This window comes from Lactuca serriola, chromosome 4 (genome assembly GCF_051521515.1).
Source record: "Lactuca serriola cultivar US96UC23 chromosome 4, Lser_US96UC23_V15, whole genome shotgun sequence".
Lineage (NCBI taxonomy): Eukaryota > Viridiplantae > Streptophyta > Magnoliopsida > Asterales > Asteraceae > Lactuca > Lactuca serriola.
Window position 1 is genome coordinate 169,561,794 of NC_136411.1, and position 16,678 is coordinate 169,578,471.

Consider the following 16,678-nt stretch of genomic DNA (forward strand, 5'->3'; position numbering starts at 1 on the left):
GGTTGATGATGCAAGTTCTGATTCTGGTAATTCGGGTTCTGGAAGCTATGATGATTCAAATTCTGAAAGTTGGGCTGGTTATGAGAATTTTGTTGAATGTTTGTCTGTTGAAAACCTAGTGGTGGCTGAAATTGTTGTCTTTGTTGATAATTATTATTCTAATAATAGTTTGGAGGATGATTATAAGTCTTTTGTTGCTAGTATCCTCCGACAACTTTGACTGGAGCAACATCCTCTTACAAAATCGGACACATATCAGTTGGATGTTCTGTCTTCAAGCATATACCACGTGGTTTTTTTTTGCAACTGCTTTTTCTTTTGTTAGGAGTAGAACAACCTTTGTAAGTTTAGATATTTAGGGCTCTAGATGAGCATTGCTGACTTCCTTGACACACCTTGGTTGATCTGGATACTACTCGTCTTCATTTCCGGAATGTTTTGACTCTATTTCCAATTTCTCGATGAACTCCCTGATTTTATTTGGTGTCATATCACCCAAGGAACCACCACTAGAAGCATTTATTAGAAGCCTCTCCATGGGTGTCAGAACTTCACAAAAACAACTGTAGAGCTGATAAATGCTGATTCCATGTTTTGGACACCGAACCAGAAGCTTCTTGAACCTTTCCCATTAAGAATGTAAAGCTTCTCTTTTTCTTTGTTTGATACCAAAGATTTCTTTTCTAAGATTGGAAACTCGTTTTTCTAGAAAATATTTCTTTAAAAACATCTTTGCGAGTTCTGTCCAAGTGGTGATGGAACCAGATGGGAGTCCATATTACCATTCCCTTGCTGAATCTTAAAGTGAAAAGGGGAATGCCCTTAACTTTATCTAATCTTCTGTTACAACATGCAGCTTCATTCCTGAACAAATCACATGAAATTCCTTGAGGAATTTATGTAGGTCATCATTTTCCAATCCTCTGAAAGTGGGAAGAAGATGAATCAACCCATATTTGAGTTCGAAGTTCTAGGTTTCCAGAAAAGTAATACAAAGAGGATGATCGTTGACTTCTTGAGTGACCCACTCTCTAAGAGTCTTTTCTGCTTCGTTTCCACACATTATTAAATCTTCATATACCGAATCTAAAGAATCTGTCGGTTGAGATTTGATTGAGGTTGGTGGGGAGTAAGTTTTATAAGGGATGTTTTGAGGAGAAGATTGGGGGTACTTTCAGAAAAATGGACCCGGTTCGTTCCACAAGGGACGACCCTACGGTGTGGAGGTTTCTAGAGGTAGGGAAGATGATGAATCAAAGAGACCAGTTGATCGTTTCTTTCTTGCTGCTTCTTTCTTCAGTTTCCTTGTAGTTTCCTCAATTTTTGGAACAAGTGCTAGAGGTGTACTTGAACGAAAAATTCTTGGCATAAAACTATTAGAAAGCACCGTGTCTCCGGCAACAACGCCAATTTGTTAACACGTTGCCGCTCGTGTATTAGGAAAATAAAATTTATCACTGCTGGTTTCACTAAAAATATAGCACAAGGACGCAAGGTCGAATCCTCAGGGACACAACCTAATTGTCAATGCCTTTTGCATCAAGCATAATCTGGTTAAGAAAAAGGAAATATAAAGATTTTTTTTTAATTAAACTAAAAACTAAAAAAATGTAGTGATATTAAATTAAACGAAAATCAAAATTTAAAACAATTTCAGCTCTACTGTGACTTTCCTAATCATGCAACTAGCTCGGATTTGGTTATTCAGAATGCGTTCTATAAGCTGGTACTAAGAAAAGCTAACAAGCTCTAGTATAGTCCGTTTTTACGTAAACTAGTTATCCAAAACAACCTCTTTGAATTAACCCTAACTTTTTACTATTAAATTAAACAAGCTCTTAATTAAATCATAAAAATTACATTAAGTTATGTGTTAAATTCTCATCAATACCCAATACTTCTCACAAGCTCGGAAGCATAAAAATATCATTTTTTTTCCAGTTTATATCAAAGTTAAATCCCAATCGCAGAACCAATCTGATACTTGTTACTTTTACCAGTTGACAAGAACAATTACGGATTCTATTAACTTATTAACTTGAATGGTAAAACACTATCTAGGTGATCAGACTACCAAGAATTTACAACCAAACATTCATTAAGCTCAAAACGGAAAATTTTAGATAGAAACACAAAACGAAAATTAGATCTAAAAACTAATCACATGAAAAGTAGTAGTCTATCCAGAACTGAAAAATAAAATTTAGCCAAACATGGCCAAAAATGAAATTATACTAGATAGAAGAAACATTTATTGATCAATCTTCTAAACTAAATGTGTGAGATGATTTGCAGCCTTGAGATCATTAAAAGTCACTAAAAGAATTCAAAAATCGCCTTCAGAAGTGGTTTTTGTCATCTGGAATCGTCCAACTATGGTTATTGGAAGGTTATGCAGGTCTATTTATACGTCCATTAGCAAAAACGACGTGCATGCGATCGTATGTATAAAAGTTGCGATTGCATGTATTGAAGAAAACGCGTCTTGGGCCTTTTTAATGAAGTAGGATGCTATTTTGGAACGTTTTCGCAATTATACGATTGTATAAATCAAAGTTTCGATCGCATGTTTTCATTTTTTCATCCATCTAAATTTTTGGCACAAAAAATTTCGGAAGTCAAGTTGTGAGCCAAACATGCGATCGCATGGACAAGACATGTGATCGCATGTATTGAATTTTGTGCCTTTTTTATTGTCATTCTTCCTTCCAAGTTTTTCTTGTTCATTCCTTAGCATCCTTCCTTAGTTTAGACTCCAATTGAGTACCAAACACGCATCCAACTGCTCCAATTTTAGACTCCCAAAGCACTGCTCCACTTGAACTATATGAAGTTGAAATAAAAAACATGAGCAGTACGATAGTTCTAATAGAATACATGAGTTGAACATTATTTAAAATAAATGAAATGAAAATGTACAAAATATGATGTTAAATGACATCAAACTAACATAATTACACAGTCTACTACAAAATCAGAATACGCTATATTACAAGATGAAACCAAATATTGGATGAATGAGTTCATTTAAAAAATGTGTTTATTTCTGCCATTCAAGGATCACTTACAAATCTTTGTGACGTCGAGAGTATACTTAACAAGATAAGGGACTCCCTGTCACGAAAGAACACTAATCATATTCTCCAGGATATTTAAGTATACTTAGAGTAAAGTCAACTATGGAAATGATAGTATTCGTAGTATTCACACAAATTAAATTTGTCAAACCCATTAATAAAGTCACTCTCATATGCTAAGTATGAATGGTCACACTTCAGCTACAGGACTTCATTATTATTGAAATGGGGGTTGTATTTGGATTTAGTATTTGGATATTTGAACATTATAACAACAACTATTACATAATGCTTTGATATACTGGAATATGATCATCACATTAATACGTATTGTCTTCTATATTAACATGTTTAATCCATGAATAATCTTATTATTCTAAAATTTCATAGTCAATTATAATTGTGGGAGAAATTATATAACAAGAATGATATGAATTGGATTGGTTGACTCTCACCAGATGAAAGAGGGAAAGTAGTTATAACCAAGATTCATAGGTACTTATCAGAAAACTAGTATTAAATTGACTCGCATCAAGATCACCTCCTTGATCGCTATCATGAGCGATACTTGATAAATGGTACTATATGTGAAGCCTTAAAACCTCAGATTAATAACGGGTCTTAAGTGTAGGGAGTGTTATGCTTTGATATGATCACATATTGATCCTTAAACGGGCAGTTATAAAATCTATTTTAAAGTATGGTGTGAATTATTCAAGAGGCTTATCTAATCAAGATGGGATTTGTTCCACTTATGTGTTGAGAGTTAGACATCTAAGGCGCCTTACCAAATGTTGAACACGTAATGAGATTGATTGCGATCTGTATCTCATGTTCAACATAATGTCCGTAACAAAGTGATAACTGCTAATTTACCTTATACACCAAGTGTAGTTTTGAGCTTCTGGGGAATTTGATGTTGATCGAATGGCACAACATCATATATTACTACACACAAAGAAATGTTGCTAGATGTTCACCACTTTCTATATCATTATATAATGAATCTTATGCAAGTGGGAGATTGAAAGATCTATATATATATCCAAGAGTCATTACAAAATGATATTGCTAGATAATATATGATCCTAAAGGGTCACACTAACAACAACTTGATACTAGTAAATATTTATTAGAAATTGATTTTAATAAAATATCAAAACTCTTATAATTAATTGGGAATTATTTATATCATTGAAATATTAATTTTCCTTAGCATGTAACATAATATATATATATATATATATATATATATATATATATATATATATATATATATATATATATATATACTAGTTTATGATTTATTAAGCCATGTACATTATTTTCGACTAGAAAGACATTTTTCTCTTTTAGCCAAAAGCAAAATATTATATTTTATAAACGACGTTTCAAAATTTATAAACTTTTTTTTTCTTTATATCCTTGTCTGAATGAATAAAAGAAGCATGGACTTTTGATTATTTTAAGTAAGATAAAGCATGGATTAAAGGTATGGGAAACATTAGGGACATCTTGGTCTTAAAAGTGTTAAGACCTTAAGGGTATCACGTTTGCTTTTATGACTACACATGGATCTTTTTGATGCTTCAAAACTGTAAGATGCAAGGTACATAACAACTCTCTCTTTCGTTCTTCATGTCATAAAATACTTGCTTCTTAAGACTGTATTTAATTTATTATTTTGATATGAACTTAAATCTTAACAATTTAAAGACAAACATTGTCATCAAGTTGAGTCATTATTGGTGTCTCAAAGGTTCATTTATTCTTCATCAATTTCCAAGTCTCCTCATGAGGAGTCAAAGACTACAAAGTTTGTTATCTTCTTCTTCTTCCTCTTTGGTTGTTGTTTTCTTTCCAAACTTTTCCAGAAGATTCATGGTGGGTATAAACTAGTTTTATGTTTATTCGAATTTTAAAGTCTTCTGTTGTTGAAATCTTATTTTTTTATACTATTTTTGAATAAAAACCCAACAACCTATTAAGATCATAAACACTTTGGATACAAAGTTACATACTATACAACTTTTATGACAAAAATCTCAAAGAACTCGGAGCACAACATTAAAAACAATTTATAAATCTGATTCGAAGAAAGAAATGACATCAATCCAATTAAAAAGAATTGTTTATTATAATAACGTTAATTTCTATGCATTTAAAAATCAATAATGTGAATGTCTTGCTAAAAGTAGCAACATTTAGTTGATAAAAACGTTAAAAACAATTAAATTGTTTTTTATACTATTTTCCATAAACATGAAAAACACATTAAGAACAATAAAAAAAGAAATTAATCTTATGATTTAATATTATAAAAGTCTCTCTAATTGTTGGATTAGGTGTCTAAGCTAATTAGTAAATTAGTATAATCGTGAATAATTATCAAAGTCCTTGTGGGTTCCTTCATAAAAAGAAATAGCCAGAAATGATAATTGGAAAAAAAGAGATAAATTATTTGTTAATATATTATGTGGTTAATATATTAATTGGAAATAGATAATTGATATGTTAATTTATTATTAATAAATTAACATGAGATCAATAGTAAAATAATTGGTTTGAAATCAATTAGAATTAATTAATAATTAATTAGAATTAATTTGGAATTAATTTGGGACCAATTAGAATTAATTAATTATATAACGGTTACTTCGTAATTGTTCAATATTTTAACAAGGGAGAGATTCTAGAAACCTTCATATTTGGACAGTTTTGATACCTTATTAGGGTAATCTAGAATGTTACAAAAACGGATAATTAGGAAACTAGATAATTACCTATTTTTGGGTTATCATTATCTAGGGGTTCTTAGGGATATCCAATAGCTATATAAAGACCTTTTGGGCTAGAATTTTCGTATGTCTCCTTCTAAGAAGCATAGGAATGAAAATTCTTAGTCTTTTCTCTCTCTTCTCTTCATTCTAGGGTTTCTAGTGTATTGGGTGAGAGTCATTATAGGCATTAGAGATTTATGGTGCTTGCTTTCCAAGGTTTTCTATAAGGAGTTTGAAGTGATTTGTTTACTACAACAAATCAAAAGTATGTAACCTTAATTCTTGTAATTTGATTATACTATGAAGCCATTAGGGTTGTAGTTATTTTGTTGCTCAGGGCATGTTACATTCAAAGTGTTAAAGACATAGAACCTTTAGGTTGCATGTGCCCTTAAATGTCAGGTTAAATTCCGCAAGCACATAGTTATTGTAATCTATAAATCCCATCAGTGGTATCCTTTCAGAATTTTAGCCTAATTTGAGTTATAGGGTTGTTATTTGGTAATTATCTCTTATAATATCTGCCAAATCTGAATTTTGTTTATATTAGATAATTAAATAAAATCCTAAATGTTAGGAGATATTCTTAGACTAGATAATGATTGATTATAAGATTAATTCATATTATCCTTATGGATCTTATTATTATTTTAATTAAATGATAAATTAAAAGATAATTAATAAATCCATAAATTGGTTAAAATTAAATTAAATTAAAAGTTTAATTTATAAAAGTTTAAACCTTGAATTTTGAAATGTTTTAAATACACCCTTATATATGTATTATAAGATTAATTACAATAAGTATAAGAATCAGTCAGTCAAATTGCTAGTATGAATCATTCACGAAGCCATACTATAAGGGGAGTTTAAGGAAGCAACCTATAAAATGACCGTCATTGGGTGTCCAATCTCATCCACCGCTCTCTTATATGGTGGGAGGTTCGTTAGTCGAATGGATTTGATAGGACATAATCTCATTAATAAGTATAATGATATAACGTAACTAAAACGTTTTAAAATCCCACTCATAGTTAATTTAGGAAAAATATGAAAAGTATGCCAATCCATGAAAACGCACATCACGCTTTACATGTCGTTAATGGAACGTGTATGGTTAACCGACACACAAAAAGGTATTGTAAAGAGATATGATGAGCATCTTGAAAATTATCATTGTTGATGGAGCGTATGTGGTTAACCGACACATCAATGTGAGATGGTAAATGATATCAAGGTTGTCAAGCGGGTTTGCATGGTTATTCACATCTCGTTTGTGATCATCGGCATCCCAGTAACAAACATGAGAGCATAATCTGAGATTAAACATGTCATTGATAAGATTCAGTGAATCTCAAAAGATCTAGGAGTTTTATCAGATTAGAACTGGTAAAAGCCTTACCTACCTAAAATAGATTTGAATTTTATTACGATATCCCTCTTCAAAGTTCCAATAGGAAATATGGATCCTAGCCTTAATTAAAAATTTATGGGTTAATAATTATGGATTTAAATCGACTAACTTGAATTCTCTTTTTCTCATATTTTAAAATATCTTATGAAGATAGAAATGGTCTTCCTTATTCTTAACAAAATAGTTTTCCTCCATCTTTAGAGATGGTCTTCCAAATTCAAGTGAAGGTGAATTTTTTTTCCTTTCTTAGAAAATTATGAAACTAGAAATCATCTCTCTTCAAACCTCGTCCACCTGTGACTCTTACAACTCAATTCCTATTGGCATGTAAACATCAACATGGAAACTTTGTGTGTGCGTATGTTCTTAAAAGAAATCGTATATTGACAAGTTGGATAGAATGGGTGTCTCTTTCCAAAGGAAGAAAGCCATTGTTTTTTTTCTCTTTCACTCCCAAAGTCATATGATTAGTTCACTAACAACTTTTATATGATAATGTCTATGTGACCCAAATGTTGATTTTTGCTGAAGCGGAAATGCATAAGAGCACATCAAAAGCAAAGATGCTTATTGGGTTTAATTCCAAGTTTTCCATGGACATTAGCAATGGTGACAATGATGGTCCAGAAATGATTTATCTTCCCAATGGAAAGGGGTTCATCCATGATTAAACTTTTTGATCATATGGTAAAGAGAAATGGCTAGTTTCGGGATTGTTCCATGTGTTAAACTCAAAGAGTCCATTTTTTCTACTACTAATTGATGGGACATTGGAAACAAATCTGCCTAAAATACCTAAAAGATCTTAGAGATAGTAAATCCTAGTCGTGTGACTCTAATTTAGGTACATCCATTATATGACTGTTGTTTTATAGGTTCCTTTTCATTGAATCTTAATACATGATGTGATGATCACATTTAGATAGTATTAAATGAGTTAAGAGAAAGAAGGAAGCTTGAGCAAGATTAGCTAAATCTAATCATGATAAATGGACTTTGGTGACATGGTTTGAAGATCAGGATTTGGAAGTACTACTAAAGAGTTAGCATAATTTAATAGATTTCTATTACTCTTTGGAGATGTATAGAAACATACTTTTCATTTTACGAATTGTAAGAATGAGTTCCAACTTTCATTTATTTTCAATATAGTGAAATTTTGGTTTATTTGGTTGCCTTATTTATATTTCCTTTCAATGGCCTTTATGAAAGTGTTGGTTACATTTCCAATATCAGCAATATTAATTGAGGTTTTGATTCTTATGATATCGCTTGTGGTATTTTTATAATTGACCAAGTGAAAAGAAATCTCATCACCAACTGGATAGATACTTGATGTTGTACAATTCACATTGTATAGTGTATGATAATCTTGTTCACTGGAAAATTGTAACTAGTTTATTAATCACATGTTTATATGAGGGAATTGAAGGACTAATAAATCTAGTACATGTTGGTATGGACTATTTAGATCCACCACAAAGGAAGATAACTATATTTGTCATGATTTACTGATGTTTCAGTAAATATTGTTGTGTTTATAAGATTAAACATAATTATGATACTTTGAAAAGATTCAAAGCGTAGCAAAAGGAATAAGAAGATCTATTAGGCAGAAAGAGAAAAGATTTTCTAATATTAGAAGAAGAATGCTTTGGTATCATGTTTGATGATCATCTTAGTGATTATGGATTTATATCATAATTCGATCCTCGAAGAACATCTTCATGCAACTGTATGACTAAGAAGAAGAATCGATTTTGTTGAACAATAGTTCAATCAAGAGATTAGTCATACTTCACTCTAAATCAAGTTGTAGAGCCATGCTCTAGTAACTATGAATTGTATCTTGAAATTCACTTCAAACTATGAAGGTTGAAAACACCTCGACATATGTGGAGTAAAATGTTTTGTTACTTTAGAACATATAGCATTTGGAGTTGTAATTTTTTTCGTTAATCGAGAAACAAAGGATGAACTGAGACCTGTTCTATGAAGTGTTTTCTTTTCGGGAATCCACTTGAACTTTTGAATATTTGTTTTAGCTTGTCAAGGAATATTCCTTGAGAGAAAACTAATATGTTAGGAAGTCAGTGGGAGTCGTATTTTAATCTTGAGAGTTTCAAGAGTCAATTAACAATAAACCTTTTAGTTATCACTAGCACACGACCTGAGGTTGATAACCTATCATGTTTGGTTAACACATTTGTACTTATGTGCATTTCTAGTTGAGTTGCCAATGCTTATGAGTTCTATGTTTTTCATTTAAATACAAATGGAAAAAGTATGTTGGTCAGTAAAAGTACATTGATCAATATGGGTGAGCTGCTAACAACATGGAAGCATTAGTAGGCCCTTGAGCTACCAGAGGGCAAGAAATTAAGCAATAGCAAAGTTCAGTCCATGAAGGAAAGCTAAAATTGAATTTGGTTTTTTCCTAAACCTTGTCTTTAGATTGTAGGTTGCAAATGATAGAGTCACATGGATGAGAATGTATGCACCTTGAAATCTATGTGGTAAAGATTCGATTTAATTCATGACAATGATTATGAGGAAATATTTTTGTTGATGGATTATAAGATCTGATAAAGATTAGTATGGATGTTGGTTTTGTTAATTGCATTCTCAAATTCACAATATGATTACATCATCCCTCTTCATATTTCGAATTGTGAGGAATGGAAAGGAATTGTTTGAACTTTCAATACATATAGTTCAACATAGGAAATTCGATATACGAAAATATTATAGCAGGAGACTAAAATAATATCAAACCCTTATGTGAGACATAATGAATAGAGTCCCATATGCTTCAGATATAGGTACATTTACATTTGCTATAATATTCACTTATTCTAATTTTTCCAAATACCTTGAGCATTAAGAGGGAAAAAGGATTAAAAAAATTTTATGTTACTAAAGTTATTAGATGACGTTTAAGATTATACTAAGGTTATACCAAAAGACTGGTTGCTTATGGCCAGTTATAAGTATGATATTTTTTTGACGAACCATAGTGACATGATTCTAGATTGAGAAGGTTCTTAATCATAATTAATGGTCATATGGAAGTATGGAAATGTTTCTATAATGGGAGATACTTGAAAACTCTATATGTATGTTGGAAACCTTAATCGAAAAAAGGTGTTCAAGGAGTGTAACTTGAATTTGAAACTTTATTTCCATGGAATTGTTTATAGTAACAAAGTTCCAATGGAACATTCTTTAATATCATTGGCTCAGTCTTTGTGACTTAGAAGCCTCGACATCACAGAAGGTCAATGCATGTAAAGTTGGAATTCCAATACATTTTAGATAGTGACAAGAATTTGGAATTGTGAAGTGAGCATCATCGGAATCGTGCCCAGTTGATCTGTTCACAAAGGAAGGACCAGAGAGTGGCATAGTATGCATGTCTATAACTTGGCATAACTGATGTTATTTAATTCAAGTGGCTAGTTGATTATTTGAAACATTATATAATAAATAAAGTCATAATTATTATGGTGATTAAATAATAGTGATTTATTTATTTTCAATAGATTTTAGACCATATTTGATTAGTTTATTGTTATGTTTCACTTTGTATGTTTTACTTCCTGAATAATTTGATTATTTAAAATTCCATAGTCGCTCATACTTTTGGAAATAAGTAGTCAATTAAGACTGTTATGAATTGGATTGTAGATTGTCTATGAAGATTAGACATTGAAATTGTTGCTACAATGCTCATAAGTACTTAGAAAAATGGCGATTTTGAATATTGGATAAACTCACACTCAGAGAATTATGTCATGGATTCTGTCACGAGTAATTTTGAGACGATAATATCTTATATTCTTGAAATGGAGATATATGAGTTGTAATTTACAAGTCGGTTATGCATTGGTGTTACATAAACACAATAGTAACGTGATGTTATAAAGTGCTTGGCCGAGCTCGAACTAAATGGATGTGTTCGGTTAGTAGTCTGAATACAGTCGTCATAAATCGGGAAATCGAGAAACAAAATTTTGGACAATGAGATTGATTTCAATCTATGTCTCGTGTCCATATGATATCTTGAAGAACAAAGGAATATTTGATCACTTATCAAAGGACAAATATCTGATCGGATTGGAGTTCGACAATTGCTTTGGAAAGCAACCTTTGTTTTTTAATTTAGAAGTTATACCAGTAATTTAGTTTTAAACTTATCAAAGTGGGAGACTGTTGGATTAGGTGTCTAAGCTAATAACTAAATTATTATAATCTTGAATAATTAGGAAAGTCCTTTTGTGTTGCCCTCATAACCAAAAATAGCTAGAAATGATATTAGGAGAAAGAGACATAAATGATTTGTTAATATATTATGTGATTAATATATTAATTGGAAATAGATAATTGATATGTTAATTTATTATTAATAACTGAACATGAGATCAATAGTTAAATAATTGGTTAGAAATCAATTAGAATTAATTAATATTTGATTAGAATTAATTTGGAATTAATTTGGGATCAATTGGAATTAATTAATTGTACATGGGTTACTTTGTAATTGTTCAATATTTGAGCAAGAGAGAGATTCTAGAAACCTCTATGCTTGGACGGTTCTGATACCCATATTAGGGTAATCTATAATACTTCAAATAGATAATTAGCAAACAAGATAATTACATATTTATGGGTTACCGTTATCTAGGGGTTCTTAGAGATATCCAACAACTATATAAAGACCCCTTGGGCTAGAATTTTCTTATGTATCCTTCTAAAAAACATATGATCAAAAATTCTTAGTCTCCGCTCTCTCTCCTCTTCATTCTAGGGTTTCTAGTGTTTTGAGTGTGCGCCACTAGAAGCACGAAACTTCTGGAGCTCGTTTTCTAATGTTTTCTATAAGGAGTGTGAAGTGATTTGTTTACTATAACAAATCAAGGGTATGTAACCTTAATTCTTGTAATTTGATTATACTAGGAAGTCATTAATGTTCTAGTTATTTTTGTCATTCATGGCATGTTACATTCAAAGTGTTAAAGACATAGATCCTTGAGGTTGCATGTGCCCTTAAATGTCAAGTGAAATTCTGCAAGCACATAGTTATTGTAATCCATAAATCCTATCGCTAATATTAGTGGGGATTGTTGTACAATTAAAAAAACAACATAAGAAAAAACAAAGTATTTAATGTTGATCCCCATAGCCATGTATCCAATTTCAAAGATTAAATCTACAAACCTTCAACCATATGGTGTAGTTCGTATTAATTGAGTATAAGAATGAAATCAGAGTATGAAATGATTTAAGAACACAAAACCTAAATATAATATGTCACACCCCGAAAACCAAAGGCGGAAACATTTCCGGGGCGGACTCCACGTTGTGTATCAAATCCAATGTACATAGTAAAACAGTAACACAAAACATTACATTACATAGAATTGTTTACATCTGTTTGAAAGAAAAGTTATACAAGTGTTATACATATATATCATATGAACAAAAGCAAAGACGAGTCTTCTAATGCTCCGTCTTCTCCAAAAGATGGCGGTGTACCTGTCTAATGCTGACCTGAGAATACAAGCAGTTTGAAAATCAGCATAAAGCTGGTAAGTTCATATGCGGTTTAGTTTTGAAAAGAACGAGTTTCCTTTGTTTTCTGAAAAAGTTGTTATCCAAGAAAATCCCATATTTTCTTATGAAAAACAGTTTAGTTATCTTTTGTTACCAATTCGAAAACGGGTTGTTACGTTATTCCAGGAAAATCCCATATTTTCCTAATAGTTTAGTTATTCAATTGTTACTTTATTCGTTTACGAGTTGTTACGTTATTCCACGAAAATCCCATATTTTCCTAAGTGTTTAGTTGTCCATTCGTTACTTAGTTGGTTTACAAGTTGTTACGTTATTCCAGGAAAATCTCATATTTTCCTATGTGTTGTGATTAGTTTTTAAGTTTAGATTTCGATGTACTAGTAACTACCATACTTGTAGTATTAGTTAAGCATTCTGATATCTTAGTTATCCTACATTCGAATGTCTATTATCAGCTATACTTAGTTGTATTTTCGAATATTTGGATTCATTCAGAAATGTAGATTAACAGTAATTTCGAAGTTCTGCTGATTTCAAAAAGAGTACATTAGACGTATTTTCAAATCTCTAGCGACATTCTAAGGCGGATGTATTCGAAACTCAGAAGAGGTCCAGAGGCGTACTTTCAAATTAATTTCGAAACTCTGGTGACACTCAAGGCGTACACTAACTGTATATTCAAAGTCTTGGTGTCATCCAAAGGCGTTATTTCGTATTCGTACCCCTATTTCTATTCGTATTCGTATTCGTACTATCCTATTGGTTATATTCGTATTCGTATTCGTATTCATATTCGTATTTGTACTATCCTATTGGTTACATTCGTATTCGTATTCATATTCGTAGTCGTATTAGTTCTATCCTATTGGCTACATTCGTATTCGTATTCGTTTAGTATTAATCGTAGTTTATGATTAGTAAGATTTCTTTTGCAAAATGTAATATAGTTTATAACACTTTTTAAAGAAATCTGTATTTAGTCTATCAGTTTACCCTGCAATTCGAACCATTAGTTAACACGATTTTCGATATTAGAAGCATACATAAAATGAAATATTTGAGCTGAAAATAAGTTTAAGTACAAGATTTCCTTGTAGTTTTTGCTTGTATTCCCCCCTGAAAACATTTGAAAAACATTTGAAAAACACGGAAAAAGGGTAGGGGTATGAACTCACCGGTTGAGGAATGCTTCGGTTTGGATCCTAAATGTCAGTTCCGGGTTTGCAAACGCACAAGATTCCTATGAATTATGAAAAGATACAAATTTGTATCTAATTAGAACTTAAGTTATTTATTTGATGAGGACATATGCTTCTAGATGCGAAAACACTTCATTACAAGTGTTTGGAAGGACCCGGGTGGCATTTGAGGACACATAAGGCTTGCATATGGAGTTTACTCTTCAAGAGTAAAGTCTTAGGAGTATTTTCGGCCCTAATGACACATTCCCCATGAGTTTACGGCCGTAAACTCTTGGTGGGGTGCTTTTGGTTGCTAAATGGCTTTATATCACTTGGATAAATTAGCTAGGATCATATCTAGGGCATTACAATGGATTTATCTCACATATGGACCATTTATTGGAGTTTACGGCAGTAAACTTGGAGTTTACGTCCGTAAACTCCCCCATACACATTCCTTATGTATATTGGTGATGCTAGGACAATCACATGTGATTTAAACATACTTCACAAGTCTTCGATGGAATTTAGGTCATCAATTGACCATGTTTTAGGAGTTTACGGCCCAAGACTCCATGTTATGGCCGGGAACTCCTTAGGGGGTTGTTTTCCTTATGTTTTAGGCTCCTAAATCGTTTGTAGTTGCTTCTAGATTTTTGTTCAAGGCTTAGGAGGTGTGTAAGTGGCAATTTAACACCTTAGAAGGAGTTTACTCCCCATGGAGATGAGTTTACGGCCCAAGCATGTTCTTGGGAAGTAAACTCATGTTTACTCCTCTAAATTGATGTTCAAGGTGTTCTAAGTCCAATTCCATAATTCTATAGGCCATATCTAAGCTTCAATGGGGTTTTGGAAGGGTTTTAAGGCATATATACCCCCTTTATATGTGTTTACGGCCCAAGTATGTTCCAGGGCCATAAACACATGAACAAGGTCCTAAATCATGATTTAAACTCGAATTTGAATGCTAAGGATGATATACAAGGAGTTAGGGAAGTTACCTTGTTGATTTGAAGCCTTAAATTGATGATTTTGGACCCTTAGATTTGTTTTGAGGAGAGAGGTTAGAGAGAGACTAGTGAGAGAGAGCAAAAGCTTCAAATGGAAGCTTGATCCTCTTTATATAAGGTCTATGATTTGGACACGATGAAATTCTACCCGATACCGACATTAAACGGGGCTTTTGGTCGCACCCGATTAAGTTTTCGTAATCCGGCGGGATTTAATTTAGAAATTATTAAATTAATGATATTGGGCCATTATCATGAGTTTTTAAGGGATTTGAACACTCGTGAGATTATAATAAACATATAAGTTTAAATAACTTAGCCCAAAAACGAGATCGGAACGAACCGCTATAGGCGGGTTTTACGGACGAAATGGGTTTCGGCGACGGACAACTTCGGGTTGTTACATAATATGTTTGGCTCTTTTATAATTTCTAAGAGAGTACTGTGACAACCCGAAAATTTCTAGCTTGCATTCTTCCTTTCTTATCAATAATAGACTCGCTTTGCTATCTTGTAGTACCATTTAGGGTCTATTGGAGCGTTCTAAACGTGTTATAATCAAGGTTGGAGTGTGGAAATGGGTTAACTCAAAGTGTAGGATTCAAAAAGAGGCCAAACACTCCAATACATGGAGTGTGCGGCCACACACTTGAGAGTGCGGCCACACACATGTGTTTGCGGCCTCACATCCTTCCCAACCGCACACTCCACCTATATATACCACACTTAGTCATTTTTGAACACTTCTTTCACTTCTTCAAGCATAGAACTTGAAAATCCTCTCAAGTATCATCCATTCTCCTTGAAGATCTTCATAAAAGGTACCAAGAACACCAAGAACGCCATCTGGCCGCACACATGGTAGCACACACCATCTGGCAGCACACATGGCCGCACACATGTGATGGCAGCACACTAGGCCGCACACCTGGCCGCACACACACATATAGTGTGTATTTTGGCCATACACTCCTTTGTAAAGCCTTATACCCCTTCATACAATCATATATGGTTGTAACACTTCAATATAAGTGTTTACTAGCCCCTAAGGTGGTCCCAATTCATTAATTAGCTGTTCATAACACTAATTATATTCATATATGTGTCAATATATGACTGGCTACTCATTAGCCGTTTTACTAAACAGTTTCCTTCAAATGTCTTTGATAAACACTTTATGTGTTTAAAACTCCTTATTTCTCTGTACATTTTACTCTGTATATTATCTTTCAAACTTATTTACAATTGTGTTTCAAACAAATGTTTCTTTATACTAAACTGCTTTATCAAAACCATGCCTTCAAAACCATTTTATAGATCGACACCAAGTCGGTTTTTTCTTAGAAAATATTTATGTTCAAAGGTTTTACAAATCTTATTTTATGCTTTCAAATTATAAATTGCATGCCTCTATATGTATAGTTATATAAGAAATGTTTAAAAGACTTAGGAAGGCTATCCACCCTATTTCCTTTTCGCGCTTGAGACGTGGTCTGGTGGGATATCGGGTATTCGTCCGAAGGTCGTTTAAACATTAGTTATATATCACATGTACATATATAGTCATAAAGGTCCTTCCAGTTCATCCCATGCCCTTGGGTAGCAAGGGTATACATCCATTTCCATACGTACCAGTTAGATT

The 16,678-nt window shown here is 32.4% G+C and overlaps 1 non-coding gene across 1 annotated transcript; it reads left to right on the forward strand.

Moving 5' to 3' along the window:
- The first annotated feature begins 584 nt into the window (after positions 1–584).
- On the forward strand, positions 585–691 carry LOC145049095 (small nucleolar RNA R71). The gene has a single exon (XR_013683210.1). It is a non-coding gene; the product is annotated as a small nucleolar RNA R71 (small nucleolar RNA).
- The last annotated feature ends 15,987 nt before the right edge of the window (positions 692–16,678 follow it).